Below are 18,113 nucleotides of genomic sequence, written 5' to 3'. Positions count from 1 at the left end.
AGCTAAATGCAAGTGTATACATACTTAATGTGATTATTTTTATAATGTTCCACAACAGCCAAAGTCAATTTTGTGATATAAATAAGTTGTTGCCTGGGACAGGCCATAGATGGAATTCACTGAAAAAAAACACAGGTAATAGAAATGAAGAAAATATTGTATATCTTGACTACTGAGGAGACAGCTAGACAGGTATACACATTTCTCAAAACTCATCAAGATTTATACTTAAAATGTATTCATTTTGTGGTATGTAAATTTTACTCCAATAAGATCAATTTTTTAAAAATTCAATATCTGTTTTTAATAGCAGATTAAGTATAAATGATGAGAGAATTGATGAAGGATTAGAAAGACAAAATATGGACACTATAAAAAGAAAGATGACACTTAGAAAACAGTAAAAAATATCGAGTAATGTATATTTAGTACAAGTTCTGGAGGTCAAGAAGTAACAGAGAGAATACAGTGAAGGAAAAATCCAAAGAAAAAAATGAATGTGAATTTTCCAGAAAAGAGCAAATAATAAACCTTTACATTGAAGGAGAAAATAGGAATGAGTGGAATCATTTTTTTGTAAATCTGCATCAAAACATTGTAATGAAACTGTAGAGTTCAAAAAACAGAGAGAAAATCCGAAGAGAGGGCATGAAAACAAAAAAGAAAAATTGAATGATGAGCAATATTCTCATAGTAAAAAATGGATGACAGAAAACAAGGGAGGAAGAACTGTCAGCATAAAATTCTATACCTGCCTAAATGATCACTCAAAAACAAAGGCAAAATAAACATGAATTCACATGAAGATAAACTGAGAGTGCTTTCTATTCATTGACTGATAAATGCTGAAAAATTTAAAAAAGATGTAATTCAGTAAGAAAGGAAAAAAAGCAACAATGTTGATAAAAATTGTAAAAAGAAGCGACTGGGATGAAAATATTTTGGCACAACCTTAGAGATACAGTAAAAAAACAATCAAGAAAGCACAGGAAGTTGTCAATTATATGTTAATTAATTTTCTTTAAAATAGAAAAATAATAGACAGTAAATGAATTATCTGAAAGGGAAAAGAAAAATACGGTTATATTTCAAAACTGAAGAGGAAAAAAGATAAGAACTCTGAGAAAGAAAATAGGATATATAGCAATAATTAAAATATTTGCAAAGGGGATGTGTTATCAACAACACAGGTTCTAGAACATGCATACTTCAGTTCTTGATCTATCACTTTCCAATTGTGTCACTGGGTAAGTGACTAAGATACTTCAGTTTCCTCTTCTACAAAATGAAAAAACATCATAGTGCCTACGTCAGAGGGTTATTTAAGAAGTAAATGAGGACAGCTTCTCATGAAAGTTATGGCCTATCATTATTCTCAGTGCTTGATAATACTTAGGTATTTTGATTCTGAAAAATAAGTGAAACTGAAGTGGATTTTCTTTGCTCAGGGTGTTTATTTCTCCTAGTAATGGAGATTCCAGAAATTCCCATGTGAGTTTTTACTAGCTATGACCTCAGAAAATTCCCCTGACCATTAAAAGGGAGTAAGACTGCCTATTTGTCAGTACAGTTGTAATGAACAAATGAGTCAACCAGGCTAAAATGTTTGAATGATCAGAAGATAATTACTTTTTTTAATTGTGTTCTGTTAGTCACCATGCAGTATTGAGGAGGGCACGGACTGCATGGAACACTGGGCATTATATACAAACAATGAATCATGGAACACCAAATCAAAAACTAATGAGGTTCTGTATGGTGACTAGTAAGATGAAATCTTTGTAATGATGTACATGGCTCAAGAGGATCTAGACTTTATCTCATATTAGTCTCATTTCTCACTCCTCTCCAGCCCCATTCATCTCCTTGCTCTTGCATGAATATGCCAATACATTCCCAAGTTGGAACCTTTGCATTTTCTCATGCTTGGATATTGTCATGATTGCCCCACACTTCCCTTAGATCTTTACTCCAAATTTATCCTCTCAGGAAGTAGTCTTTTGACTACTCTTGCCTACAAACACTTCATAACCACATTTCCATCTGGCCTTCTTCCAAAATGCCATATCTGATACTTATTTATCTCACTTTTCTGTTTGTCCTCTACTGGAGGGCATTTTTCATGAAGGAAGAGAATTTTTAGTTTGTTTGTTTGTTTCCTTCTATTACTGTTCCTCTATCAGTTCCTGGTACACAATTAGCATTTTTTTTTTTTTTTAATTAAGCTTTACACCCAATGTGGGGCTTAAACTCACAACACTGAGATCAGGAGTCACATGCTCTACTGACTGAGCCAGCCAAGTGCCCTTCACAACTGGCATTTAATAAACAGTAGTTGAATGAATCATTTGAAGGCTCTGTTTCAGATAAATATCTCATGTGTTTTCTCCTATTTCCTCCACGCTGTCTACCTTCTACATCCTCATCATCTTCATCGAGTGAAGCCCTGTAATTCTGATGCTAAGGCCTTCCAGCTATCAGCCCTGGGGATGCCAGGCCCTACCCTTTAGCTTTGACTGTACAGCCATGCCTGTAAGTCACTTCTTGGCACATCACACATGCTGTGTGATCTGGCATCCCAAATATCCTCCCAATGGGCAAGTGATGCAACCAAAAGGTCAGAGAAGTTAACCCCTCTCTAGTGACGAACTTGGAACAACAGGAAATAAGAGTGGGAAGGGGTGTGCAGGCAGCACTACTCAGAGATATGGATTCTCTGCAACCTGCCTGGAGAAATCCTTTGGGCTGGGCAGACGTACCTGCCAAGCAATCTATAGGGTCTCTCTGTGGCTTGTCCTGAAGGAAGAGCACATAGTGTGACACACCACATCACTTTGTTTTGTTGCTCTCCCCAACCCTTACTCCCACTTTCTTTATTTGTTTTTTGGTTGTTTTGGGGTTTTTGTTGCTGTTGTTGTTGATGTTGTTGTTTGGTTGTTGTTGTTGTTGTTGTTTGTCTGTTTTTTTCCCTGAGTTTGTACCTTTCAAGTCAGGCACCAGGAGTCTAATCTTTGCCTCATTCTCTGTTTTCTGAAGAACCTGAGCTAAGACAGAGCCTTTAATGCTTCCATTCCTTTGTATTCAAGGAGCAAACAATATTAATCAATTTGTAGGTGAAGATAGAGTGGTATGATCCCTTGTCACTGGAGTCAAATTGAACGAGGTTTGAATCCCAACTGTACAAATCTACGCAATAGTTCTATGGAAGGGCAGGAGCACGACACTGTGACATGTGTTCTGGCAGGGTACATCCTTGCCAGCCATCAGTCTAGACTGTGAAAGTTTGGTGGATAATTTTTCAAGTGCCCTGGGAAATGTTAAACGATAGAATCTGTCCTCTAAATAAGGTACTGTGATACAAAACTTGTGCTGTCTCTATTATGCCATATTGCCTCTCAGCAGATATAATTAGCTAAGTAACAACTCATCATAAAAAGAAAACAAACGAAAAAAAAGTCACATTGCCTACCTTCTTACGGTGGTCAGCTTTATTTATAAAATATGGTACTTTGTTTTTAATAAAAGGCAATATCCTATTCCTATTACCTAACTGTACCGATTCTAACAAAAATCTAAGGATTATTAATATATAGCTCATTTGAGGAGATGAATAGTGTAAAAGACATGGCACTTTCACTGTAACAGCTTACAATACATCTTTAATGAACATGTCTAACAAAATAGATAGGAAGAGGCAAAACTTATGAAAATTAAGACCAATCAATTCTTGATTTGTTTTTGGCCCACTGTCTTCATTTCTCCTTAAACCTGAACATTTTATTTGAGGTGAATTAATAAACATGCAAACAGAAGATAAAACAATAAAACACAAAGACAGTGCTTTCTCTGGTGTGCTAAAGTTTATTTTTAAAAATTTAATTGCCGTGTCTCCAGTGGAAAATGAACCCATGAATTTAGCAAACAGAAGAATCCATTTTTATTTCAAATAGAAACATCCATGTTTGCAACCAGATTTTTTTTTAAAAAGAGCGATGAAACAAATTCCTTCTGTTTTAGAATTCAACATATTCTCTGTCCATCCCTTCTTTCTAATTTCCCCTCTAACCAGTAATGTTTGTTATGAAAAAAAGCACATATTTATTTAAATGGTACTGACACACACTGAGAATTTTTAAACATGTTTGTTTATACATGCTCCTTCCTCAGCCATCAATTTTTTCCATATAGCCTTTGAAAAATAGAGGGATTTGCGTAATGGTAGCATGGGCCACTTGTGTGGTATAAATATATATATTGCTAAGTCAACATTATATACACATAAAATATATACATAACACTAAGTCTTGCTTATACAAGAGCTAAAGTAAAGACAGTGCCTTCTGGCTTAGCTCAGAAAATGTAATTTCTATAATGAATCATTTTTTTCCTTATATCCTTGATAGTCTAGACCCAGACAATAAGATGAAACTTTCACACGGAAAAAGGGAACTAGGAGGAGCAATACCATCAAAAACTAAATGGACCCCAAACCAATGAATGCTAAATAGTCAAACATCATAATAAGGGAAGTGATTTTTTATTTAAGCCACTCCATTTTCAACATTCATCAGAGTAAGAGAGAAGTTTCCATTAGTTTTTTATGGATGGTAACTAGATCTGCTTTCTTTAACATTCCAAAGCCAGCCTGGGTATGGTAATGCTTGTCATTACTCTGAGTAGCTGTAGGGTTCTAAAGACTCACTGTGTCTGTCTTTTGCTTATCACCCTAAAGAGATTAATCTCTAAACAATGATCTTCTGGTACTGTTAACCTTGGGTTTGAACTTTTAGTCCATCAAGAAAGAAAGGGCGGATTCAGAATGGTGGAGAAAATATCTAAAGTTTATAAAGGAAAACAGAAACTGGTTTCCTGATGTAATAAATCCTCACCACAAACACTCACTCACTACAAAAGGAAAGGTCCACAGTAGGGTGTTGTTCTTACCTATCCTTTGTCACTTATTTCCCCCAGGAATCACCTACTGGTAACTCTGAAAAGTGTCTTAGCAAAGAGTAGTCCAAAAAAATTCATGAGGATGTTTCTTTTCTTTTCTTTCTATCAGCTTCTGCCCAGATTTTGATGATGATTGGAAGCAAGTTCTATGTTCACAGCAATTTATCTTTCTACATTACCTGTTTCTAGGTGATAAATATGTCATTTTCAAATTAGTGTGGCATTTGTTCAGTTAATTATATGCATTAGGACTTATTTCGACAGGAATGTAATTTTCACTACACACATGCTAAAGCAGAAATCTTCCAGTACATTAAATTTCATAGGCTTTTCCTACTAAACAAAACCTTAAAAGGAACATTTTCTGGGAAAATAATGAAAACTTTGAGGAAACATCAAATATCATCCCACCCCTCCACAAAAATGCTTAGAAAGAAGAAAAAAAATGTAGCTCTCTTCCAAATTAGAGAGAATCACCTAAAAACACCTGAAAAAGTCCTCATTCTTATCCTTCCATAACTTATAGCCTTAGTTATGACTTTAAAATTTATTTCAGTCTCCAACTATAAAGCTGTATATTAATTATAATACAAGCTTATCAATTCTGCACTACCTTCCATCTGCATTATTTTTGTAAATTACAATTACTAACATTTCTGGTTTTAATATATTTCTTCTTTCATTTCAAAGTTTTATAAGGCTTTATCCTCTTTATACCATCTTGCTATAAAGAATAAAAAGCCGAAGTGCTCATTAGCTTATTATAACAATAGCTGACAAACTTGCTACCAAAAAACCACCTCTCAAATTTTACTTTTATTTTTGGACTCAGTTAAAATACTTCTAAAATATGCATGCATTGACTTTGAGAAGATGTAATTGTGATATTAAATTTTATTGAAATTTCTCAGGTCCTGATTTGTGTACCGGCTTGTGCTCTGAGTTCCCACGAAGCAGTAAAACGTTTAAAATACTGTCTGTGCAAATGTAAAATTTATGAATTCACACATCTCTGGTTGATTTATGTGAAATAATAATGCACTATTTAATGCTTAAACATGGCTAGAAGCAATGCTAGGCTATCAAGATGTACAATGGAATAATAGATTTATAAGACGGATAACCTTCTTGCCTAGAGAAGCTTGTTTAAAGGTGTTGTACAGATATATTAAACTATATGTAATTTTATACTAACTTAATGCTGTAGGCCTCTACTGCAAGCAATAAAAGATTACAACCGTGGCATTTGCAATAATAAAATGATCTGGCTATTCAACATAAGGTATGTATCTGAGAAGTAAAAAGAGATGAGGAACTTATTTAAAAGTTTTGTCCTTTTCGTTCATTGCGCTGTACAAAATATTTTTTTTTCTTTAATGTGGTCAACATAACTCCAAGCCCAGCAATTGTCTGTCATCATTGTAACTGAGGGGAAGATTTCCACGAGGGGAATAATTGGATGTTTCCAGGAGGCCTCCAGGCACATTTAATTATCACCCGATTTGCTTAGAAAACTAACTAAAAACTTATTAGGATGAGATCTAAGAGAAAATTATAATTGGCAGTTTTCTGGTAGACACTCTACCCTTTTTTATTATATTATACATGTTATTCTCTTTTTTTTTTAATCAGGAAAGGAAATATTTCTTTGGTCTGAGTCTTTGGTTGTTTGATCATTGAAAGGTAAGCACTGAGATGTATTAGTTTGACTTTCACACTTACAAGAATTAAAAGATAGACAAAGAATTTAGAATTTTTCAGTTATTATTTCCATCATATGATGCTTTGAATTTGGTAGTGATTTGGTCTCAGAATTTAAGGCCCTTACACATAGTGTGCTGAATTAATGACAAAACCTCCAAAATAGAGCTCTGAATAAGGTAATGAACACATTTCAAAGATCTCCATTTGTATCGCAATTTTGCCTAAATTCCAGATAATTTATTTCACATGCTAGTAAATAGCAATTCAATAAAATGATTTTAATAACCAATGAATTCTCAAAAAGAATCCAATGAATCAGTTGAAAAGCAAAAAAATTTCCTTCAAGGACTACAGAATTTTAAATCTCCTTTGAAGTAATAAAATTTTGACAAATCAGAACATGAATACAATTGATTAACAGGGTCACTAACCAAAAAGTTAGAACAGGATGAATGACCAATTACAGAGAAATAAAGATTAGTACAACCTGCAGTTGAAATCAAATTAAAATTTGATGACATTTTCAGAATAACAAGGAGATAATTTTTCTTTTAGTTTCCCAAACTCAGCTGCATCTCTGCATCTCTACATTGCCTACCTAAGATGAAGTTTTTAAGTCTGACAGTGATATCAGTTACACTGATTTTAAAGTCAGCTCTATTTGTCAGGAAATAGCCTGGTCACACATTAACCACCAAATGTTCAGCTCCCTTTCTGTGTCTACAGTTAGTTTCTAAAGCACAAAATCACAACATTGTTTGTAGTATTTCAGCAACGTTTATTCCCAGCTTACACACCCAGTGGAAACTCATATAATTAAGAAATATCTCAGTGCTGAAATATCGTATTATGTAGGACACTGTTGAGTGATTTTCAACATCTTCAACATTGCCCTTAAGACATGATAATATCCAAACAGCCAGAAATCTAGTAAACTAGTTGAAACTTGTCAAAATATGCGGTCAGTCTGAGGTTTGGAGGTATAGCTTGTGTCCATTGTAACCAGGTTTCCTAAAAGCTACATCTGCTTGAAGTTTCCTAAAGTGTTATCAACTGAAACTGTATGAACAGATAACCGAAGGTCTCTTTATAAGAGAAGACAGGAGAAAAAAGATGATGGCACCATTCACCCTTGATGGCTAAGTGGATTCAAACGTACTCTATCCATAAAAACATGAATACAAATACAAAAGTTCTGATGTGACTAGGAAATATATTTAATTTGTAAAAAGCCATTGTCTATTTGGGTATTCAGGACTGGGAGATGGGACAACTCCTTTTGGATCTCTGTCCAAATGGAACCAATATAAGTAGCCCAGCCTAGGGGCACCTGGGTGGCTCAGGGAGTAAATATCTGCCTTCCGTTTGGGTCATGATCCAGGGTCCTGATATCAAGCCCCATGTCAAACTCCCCGCTCAGCAGGGGGTTTGTTTCTTCCTCCTCCCTGCTCATGCTTGCCCTCTCTCTCTCTCTCTGAAATAAACAAAACTCTTAATAAATAAATAACCCAGCCTCTTCCTTCCCCCGACATTATTCTGTCTTCTCATCCTGCTCTCTTGTCATCACACTTGTCTAGTGCCTGAATTATTATGTATTCATTTGTTTATCCTTTTGTGACTCTCTCAATTTCAGTGCAAGCTCTGTAGGCTCAGGGTATATTTTGTTCATATACCTCTGGATATGCAGAGCGATACCAGGCACCTGGGAACATTTCTTAAATATTCATTGAATAAATGAATAGCCACATTTCACTAACTCTTTAGCCCTGGACAAATCCTTGAATTCTGGTTCTCAGGCTCGCCCTAATTTTATGAATAAGAGAACTGGACTGACTAATCTCTCAGATCTTTCAGATTAAAATGCCTCTATTTTATTAAAATGCTTTAATTTGACCCTCTAGACAAGACATCCTTTCTAAATTATGGTATGTTTTCAGAATTTGTTTCAACAACTATTATTTCCCTGTATTACTGGTTGTGATTATTCTCCAGATTGCAGTGGCAAAAAAAAAAATCATACTCTTCTATTTTTAATCATTCATATTTGTGATTTGTGTTCAGTTACTCAAATTTTTAAAAATACAGTGATTTTTCCAGTTATGAGTGTATTACCTTTCAGGTCCAAATTCACCCTTCAAGGCTCTGCCTTGTGATACTGAAGCTGGGCTCTCCAAACATTTCTACATTTCTTTGTCTACTGGCATCACGCTAAAATTTGTCAGCAGAGGCTGAGAGAGGGCTGCTGGGGCAGAAGAGCCTCTTCTTCTATTCAGTGTGCTCTCCTCGCTCCTGAGCACCCAGTGGTGCCCAGTGACCTGGCAAGTTTCAGCAGCGCACCTGCTGCAGCCTCCAAGCAAGTTTGGCTGGTCCCGCAGTCAGTATCCCAGAGTCTGGAAGACGGTAGAAGATAGCTTCCCTTTGTACTCTAGCTGATTCCTGGTGAATGGCACTGGCATCCCAGCCCGAGGTTTCCTGCTTACCAGCCTGAAATTCTTCAGCAAGCTTCACCATCCAGGGGGCAGTGGCACACACTCTCCAAATGTCTTTTTTCCTTGGGTGCTTTGCCTTAGTCACAGTCAGCAGCTACTCTAGCCATTCTTTCGGTATTCCTTCGAGTTCCCTTTACCTGTTAGTAGTTAATTCCTAGCTACAAGTAATTGTTTTTTATAATAAACTTCACTTGCTTGAATTACCATGTGTGGTTTTGTTTTTGTTTTGTTTTGTTTTTGTCTCCTGGCTGAACTCTGATATAGAGACTTTTATTTCTTTTTTTGAAGATTTTATTTATTTACTTGACACAAAGAAAGAGAGAACACAAGCAGGGAGATCAGGAGAGGGAGAAGCAGAAAGCCCAATGTGGGACCTGATCCTAGGAGCCTGGGATCATGACCTGAGCTGAAAGGCAGATGCTTAACTGACTGAGCCCCCCCAGGCACCCCTACTTATTTTTTAAAAGATTTATTTATTTATTTATTTATTTGAGAGAGAGAGAGAGAGAGAGAGCCAGTGGGGGAATGAGGGTGGGGAGGAGAGAGAGAGAGAGAGAGAGAGAATCTCAAGCACACTCCCCACTGAACTCAGAGCCCAACACAGGGTTCAACTTCATGACCCTGAGGTCATGACCCGAGCCAAAACCAAGAGTCAGATGCTCAACTGACTGAGCCACCCTAGCTCCCCTGAGTGATGTAAGAGACTTAAAAAAAAAAAGACTTATTTAATCAAAATTAAAAGCATATATACTATTACCTCAAATTATAGTAATATCTATATCTCAATTTTGTAAATTTTGGAAGTTCTTATAAATTTGAGACATTTTTCTTTTTTTAAATGCCCCATAAAATAGAAAAGTCTGAAGTCTAAAAAACATGATTTCTTAGTTTCTAGTTTTATACATGGGGACTTTTTTCAAAAGAAGGATAGATTTATTTTTTGTGAGAAAGTGAAGGAAACCAAATTTAATAAATACACAAGTCCCTAGAGTCTAATTTGCTTTATAACAGAGGATAAAAACAGATTCACAAAATGCCTTCATGTAGATTATTACATATTCCCTATGCAAGGTTGGACATATGTACAGACCTTCAGAGACATATACACTCAGTGATAATAGCTTAAGCAGAATTAGGCATGGGTGCTTTCTAGTTAGAATATGGTATTTCATAAACCACATGAATCTTATGGAATATTATAGGGCTTAATGCAAAACATACAATAAATCTTCATAGGACTGTAATTTTTTTTCTACTCTTAAAAGAACTCTTTAAATTGTACATTTATATTCTGATGAAACCCCTCTCCTAAGTTTCAAAAGTTAAATGTGATCTTCAGTACTTGTCAACTTCGTTCTTTCACTGAGACAGAAGAGATAATGTCATCTGACAAAAAAATGTATATACTTGTATTATATTCCTTGAAGTTTTACATCTATAACCTTCATTATTCAAGTCAGAACTGGAACCAGGGTCCCTCCTTTAAACATCAGCTGAAACTTCTAAATAAATAGCATTTTTCAAATTTTAGTAGATATTACTCTTTTACTACTACTTAGTAAATACTTTGAAAGTGCTATCCCTATGAAAGAAGAAAAATAGGATAATAATAAAGCATATACCCACAATAAACCATGTTGCACATTGAGGGCAGGCTGGATGAAAGAATACAAAAGGGATATGTTACAAAAGAGCAAGCTCTACATGAGTGGAGATGGAATTAGATGTTACTCTTGCCTGGAAAACAGGCCAGTGAGTTCATCCGGTGTGTCTTTACCATGAGGTGGCAGTTCCACTTAATTTCTCCCTCTAGGACCTTATTGCTATTTCAGTCTCTGGTTCCACACCTCTCATTTTACAAACAAAAAACCTAAGATTTGTCTAGGTTAATTATAGGGCTACATGTCTAATTAGTAGGCTGAGCTTTAATTCAGTAAGAAAGGTAGTTCCATTAATCAAACTTGGTACAGCGATACTGTGGCAGGAACTGCTAGTTGCCTCCCAAAACCCAGCACCGCCTCCGTACCTCTAGCTTAACACAGAATCCCAGTTTTGAGATGGGCACATTCTGCCCAGACTCCTTGGCACCCACATATGGCCATGACATGATTTGGCCTATGTAAATGATGTTTCTTCTCTGTAAGTAGAAAATTTTTATGTGATTTCCAAGAAATAGTAGAGGTATAAGGCATAACCTTTTCTAGTGTCATGCTGTTTCTTGCCAACTCAAAACTAAACAGCTGCCAGTCATATAGCCATCTTGGCCCCTGGAGTGATGTACTAAATCTGGCTAAGCAACAAGATAGAAGGAACATGGGTCTTGGATACAACGGAGTCACAATGCCAGCCTTGTAACATTGGCCTCTGGACTTCTACATGAAAGAGAAATTATCTTGTTGAATCTACAAGTGGGCACATGTAGCCAATCCTAATCCTAACTGGTTCAGATAGTTTCCAACCATGAGTTTTCTAACAGCTGTTCTGAGCTAGAAGAGCAAATCTTCATATCCCAGCAATGGGCCCAACGAAAGTCAAAGACTTGTTTACTCAAAGTGTGATTCACTGACCAGTAACAATGGCACCAACCAGAAGTCCAACCAAAGCCCCAAATCTCATGCATCTCCCCACCAAACCTGAGTCTGCATATGAACAGGATTCCTTATATGTGCACGTTGAAATCTGAGAAGATCTGCTCTAAGATAGCAGTTTTCCCATCACACCTGTCTATGGCAGTTGACCTTGTGGGGTAGGCAATTTTACTACAGGATCTTTCGTCTAATACCAATAAACAGCAAGGTCGCTGGCAAGGCACCCAAATTCAGGTGTTATAGTAGAGACAGTTATCAGGTAAGAGTCTTTATTTTAAATTTAAGATTCCTCAAAAAGCAATAGTGAACATGATTTTTTCCTATCTCAGGAAATCCTGGGAACAAGAGAGCCCAATGCTTATTTTTCAATATGAGAAAATGTTTGTCTCCTTTTTTTTTTTTAATTTGTGTCATTATGTAATAGTCCTTTGCAGAAATGGATACAGTTGATCCAGAGGCACATTTCTTAATTCTGGTCTACAGTGTTTCCATCCTCTGTGGCTAATTTCAAGATGGAAGCAATACAAGAGCTTAGTGTGTCTTGCTGAGATCAAATAAACTTGCCCATGGTCAAATAGCAAGTCAGAGGGAGAAGCTGAACTACCATGAGTCCCAGAAGCAAGATTCCTTCTCTCTGACAGAAAAAAAAAAAAAAAAAAAAAATCATTATACAATTCTTATCCTGCAAAAATTCTTTAAAATATTTTTTATGGAATGAAAGCTCAGAGTTGTATCATGTCCAATTTGAGTGAATAACTGTGATTATAAAACATAGCATACTTCTTGAAGTGTTATTTAATGGATATTTTAGCTTCTATAATTATTAATAAAGAAAAATTATGACCAAAACATAATTTTGTTTAAGGATAACTTTAATAAACTAAAAAGAACAGTTACCCAAACAACCATGTTCTTATATATCCTTATCCAGGTACTGATAATCATGGGGATTATTAACTGATTATTCAACCCTCGTGTTTTTTTAAATCATGTTTTAAATAGCTGTGGTTAATGACACAACAGAAGTCAAATAAGACAGACCAAGGTTATAATCCAAGATTTTCAAATGCATCCTAGTAATATATTTGTTTCTTACATGCTTATTTGTAGACTTATTTGCTATAATTAACATACAATAAATTTCACATACTTAAAGAATATAATCGATAACTTTAATACTTGTACACAAACCATATCAAGGCAGCGAACACAGTCACCACCCCATATTTCCCTGGTGGCCACATTATTCACTTCCACGTGCCCCTCTCCACTCCCTAATGCCTGTGTAGAAGCAACCACTGAGCTGCTTTCTGTCAGTAGACTATTTTGAATTTTCTACAATATTATGGGACTAGAATCATACAATGTGTACTTTTATCAGCCTATCTTCTTCCACTTCACATAATGATTTTGATATTTACCATGCTGCTCCATAAATCACTGTTTCACACTGAGTAATGTTTCATTATAAGGATATACCACAAATTGTTTATCCATTCTCCTGGTGATGAATATGTGTGTTACATCCAGTTTTTAAGTATTCCAAATAAAGTTGCTATGAATGTTCATGTAGAAGTCATTGGGTGAAGACTTTTTTTTCTCCACTTTTATTTCTCTCAGTGGAATATCTGGAACTTATGGTAAGTAAATGTTTAAACTTTTAGGAAACTGCCGAACTGTTTTTCTCCTTTTTTTTAAGATTTTATTTATTTATTTGACAGACAGAGATCACAAGTAGGCAGAGAGGAGAGGCAGGCAGAGAGAGAGAGGAGGAAGCAGGCTCCCCGCGGAGCAGAGAGTCCGAGGTGGGGCTCGATCCCAGGACTTTGGGATCATGACCTGAGCCAAAGGCAGAGCCACCCAGATGCCCCTCCACTTTTTTTTTAAATGTTTTATTTATTTGAGAGATAGAGAACAAGTAGGGGGAGAGGGGCAGGAGAGCAAGAAAGAGAATCTCAAGCAGAACCTGCACTGTGTGGACCCCAATGCCAAAATGGGGATCAATCTCACAACACCAAGACTGTGACCTGACCAGAAACCAAGAGTTGGACACTCACTTAATGACTGAGCCATCCAGTCACCCCTGTTTTCCTACTTTCAGTCCCACGCACAGTAAACCAGAGTTGAGTTTCTCCACATTCTTACCAATCCCACTGTCAGTCTATTTTATTAGATTCTTTCCAGTAGGAGAGTAGTGGTTTCTCATTGTTTCAATTCACATTTTCCTAATGATTAATGATGTCAAGCGTCTTCTCCTGTTTATTTACTATCCATGTATTTTTCTCACGACCTATTTGTTCAAATCTTTTGCCCATTTTTATTGAGTCATTTCTTTCATTATTATTTATTTTGAGGGTGCCTTTTCTTCTTTTCTTTTTTTTTTCAACTTTTTCTTTAAATTCCAGTTAACATACAGTTAACATTGGTTTCAGGTGTAGAACATAGTGCTAAAATGAACAACATAGGAAACAACAGATGTTGGCAAGGATGTAGAGAAAGGGGAACCTTCTTGAACTGCTGGTAGGATTGCAAATCAGTGCAACCACTCTGGAACACAGTATAGTGTTTCCTCAAAGGATTAAAAAATAGAACTACCCTATGATCCAGCAATTGAACTATTTTTCCAAAGGATACAAAAATGCTGATTTGAAAGGATACATGGACCCTAATGTTTACATCAGGATTATCAACCATAGCCAAATTATCAAGAGTTCTTTCCATGTTCTGGATATAAATTCTTCATCAAATATATGATTTGCAACTGTATTTTCTTCGTCTGTGGCTTGTTTTTGCATTCTTTTGAGAAAAGTCCATACTGTTTTCCAGAGTAACTACACCAGTTTGCATTCCCACAAAAAGTGCATGAGGGTTCCCCTTTCTCTACATCCGCACCAACATCTGTTGTTTCCTAAGCTGTTGATTTCCCCCATTCTGACAAATATGAGATGATATCTCATTGTAGTTTGGGTTTTCATTTCCCTAATGGTAAATGGTAAGAAGCATCTTTCCAAGTGTCTGTATGTCTCCTTTGGAGATATGTCTGTTTCTACTGCCAATTTTTAATTGGATTATTTTAGGGAGGGATGTTGAGTTCTATCAATTCTTTATAGACTTTGGATATTAACCCTTTATCATATATGTCATTTGCAAATATCTTCTATTCCATGGCTTGCCTTTCATTTGTCTTGTTTGTTTCCTTCACTGTGCAGAAGTTTTCATTTTGATCAAGTCCTGACAGTTTTGTTTTGCTTTTGTTTCCCTTGCCCTAGGAGATATATCTAGAAAGAAGTTGCTGTGGCTGATGTCAAAGAAGTCACTGTTACTGCCTGGGTTCTCTCCTAGGATTTGAATGGTTTCAGGTCCCAAATTTAGTTCTTTAATCCATTTTGAATTTACTTTTGTGTATAGTACAAGAAGGTGATTCAGTCTCATTCTTTTGTATGTTTCTGCATTTCCAGTACTATTTGGCAAAGAGACTGTCTTTTCCCATCAGTTATTTTTGGATATGCTTTGTTGAAGATTAATTAACTGTATAATTATGGGTTTATATCTGGATTTTCTATTCTATTCCATTGATCTATGTGTTAGTTGTAGGTTTTTATTAGATTCCCTTATCATATTGAAAATTTTCCCTTTTATTTATAGTTTGCTGAGAATTGTTATCAAAATAAATACTTAATTTTGTCAGTGGACTTTCCAGTATCTAGCAAGATGATCATGTGTTTTGTTTTGCTTTGGTATGTGACTGTGATGAATTATGTTGATTGGTTCTCAATTATTAAACCAACCTTGTGTTCCCAGGGTCAACACTACTTGGTCATATTGCATTATCACTTTTTAAAAAATACTAATAGGTTCTATGAGAAAAATTTTGTTATTTTTGCATCTATGTTTATGAAGATTATTGGTCTATATCTTTTTCTTCTAATATCTTTTTCTAGTTTTGATATCTGGTTAATGCTGCTTTCATAGAATGAATTGTTGAGTGCTCTGTCCTGTTCAATTTTCTGGAGGTGTTTATACAGACTTGGCATTATTTTTTCTTTAAACTTTTGCAAAATTCCCTCATAAAGTTAACTCAACCTGAAGCTCTCTTTGTGGAAGGATTTTAAACTACAAATTCAATTTATTAGACATAAGGTTATTCTAGATATCTATTCTAGAGTGATTTTGTTGATTTATGTTTTTCAAGAAAGTTGTCAATTTACTTTAAATCATCAAGTTTTTGATATAAAATTGTTCATAATATTCTTTCATTTTTAAAAAAAATAGGTAGATATGTATCTGTCAGCTGTATAACTCCTAATATTGATAATTTGTGTTCTCCCTTTTCTAATCGGTCTGGTTTTTGTACCTACTCAGAAAGACAACTTTTGGTCTCATTGATTTGCTCTTTCAGTTTTTTATTTTACTGATTTCTGCCCACGTGTTTATTATTTCCTTATGTCTGCAAACACTGATTTTAGTTTGTACTTCTAGTCTCTGTAGACAAAGGCAGAGGTCAATGATTTTGACTTTTCTTATTTTTTCATGGGCATCTATGGCTATAAAGTTTTCTCTAAACACTGCTTTATCCTTTTCCCACGAAATTTGGTATGCTGTGTTTTTACTTTTATCCTGATTTTACTTTTGATTTTTTTGACCCATGGAATATGTAGAATTATATTATTTAGTTTCCAAATTTGGGGATTTGTCTAGAATCCTTTTGGTTATTGATTTCTAATTTAATTATGTTTCTATAAAACATACTTTTAGAAGAGTTGAATTCTTTTAAATTCAATGAAACTTGTTTCAAAGTCTAAAATATGGTCTATTTTCATCAATGTACTAAGTGCATTTTGTATTCTGCTCTTGTTGGGCGTAATATTCTGTAAGTGTAAGATCAGACTGGTGGATTATATTGTTCAAATACCCTGGGACCCATGAATCGTCCATCTAATTGTCACTCCAGCTCTATAATTATTGAGAAGGGATGCTAAAATCTCTGAATCTAATTGTAGATTTTTCTATTGTTTTGTGCTGTGTTTTAAGTTTTTTTCTTCACTTACTTGATTTACTCTGTTATTCAGGACATAACATTTTGGATTATGTATTCAGAAATCTACTTTGTAGGAGGGGCACCTGGGTGGTTCAGTCGGTTGAGCGTCTGACTCTTGGTTTGGTTTAGGTCATGATCACAGGATTGTGAGATCCAGTCCATTTTGGGCGCCAGGCTCAGTGGGGAGTCTGTTTGAGGTTCTCTCTCCCCTCACCCAGCTCATGCATTTGCTATCTCTCTCAAATAAATAAAAAATCTTTAAAAAATCTACTTTGTATTAGATTAATATAGCTATTCCAGTCTTCTGATTATTCATACCATGATACACATCTTTTCCATCTTTTTCCTTTTACTTGTTTCTTCCAGACATCATATACTTGGGTCTTGCCTTTTTGTTTTAATCCAAACTGCAAATCCCTTCTTTTAATATGGTGACCACTTATATTTATCATGATCATTTATATTTTGAGTTTAAATCTACCATCTTGCTAATTGTTTTTTATTTAATTCGTCTCTTCTTTGTTCTCTTTTCTGTAACTTTTTCTGATTAATTGGCTTTTTAATAGTTTCTATTTCATCCCTTTTGTTAGTTTATTAACTGTAAATCTTAGTTTTGATTTTTTTTAATGGTTGATTTGGGGTCTATAGTATACATCTTTAGCTTACTGGTATACTTTCAGGTAATATTATAATGCTTCAGGTACAATGTAAGAATTGTACAGTAGTTTGTTTCTGTTTCAACCCACTCCCAGCCCTTGTGCTATTTTTATCAAAATTTTACTTCTACATTGTTGTAGAGCAATTACAGGTTGTAAACCCCCTGATACATTAGCACTTTGGCTTTAAACAGTCGATTATCTTTAAAAAAATAGACAAAATAAGACAGAGTATTTTGTATGCATCTGTGTATTTTTATCTAGTATTATATTCCTTCTCCTGAAAGACCACATTTCTCAGAATGTAGGTCCATTGCTGATAAAGTCTTTTAGCTTTATCATGTCTGAAAGAGAAAATATTTCATCTTCTTCTTTGGAATAATATTTTCATTGGATAAAGAACTCTGAATTAATCATTTCTTTCCTTCAGTAGTTTCAATATTTTGCTATACAATCCTCTTGCTTGCATTGTTTCTTATAAGAAATACACTATCCTTCTCACTTTTTATCTTTTGCACATGTATGGGGCTTTTTCTCTGCTTATTTTTAAGGGTTTTTTGTTTTCTTTTTTTTTTTAAATATGTCCCAGTGTTTAAGTTATAGCAACAGAACTCTGTCCAATTGACATTCAAACTGGATACAACAGAGCTGCTCAACAGAAATGGAGAAGTTTAGTCATCATTTC

At 35.1% G+C, this 18,113-nt stretch overlaps 1 pseudogene; it reads right to left on the bottom strand.

Annotated features, from left to right (window-relative positions):
- Positions 1-9,168, bottom strand: part of LOC116589429 — a 46,905-nt pseudogene extending 37,737 nt beyond the window's left edge.
- Between the last annotated feature and the right edge of the window lie 8,945 nt (positions 9,169-18,113).

The sequence above is a fragment of the Mustela erminea genome, chromosome 4, assembly GCF_009829155.1.
Source record: "Mustela erminea isolate mMusErm1 chromosome 4, mMusErm1.Pri, whole genome shotgun sequence".
Classification (NCBI taxonomy): domain Eukaryota; kingdom Metazoa; phylum Chordata; class Mammalia; order Carnivora; family Mustelidae; genus Mustela; species Mustela erminea.
Note: the sequence above shows the minus strand (reverse complement) of the source record. Positions and strands in the feature narration are given on the sequence as shown.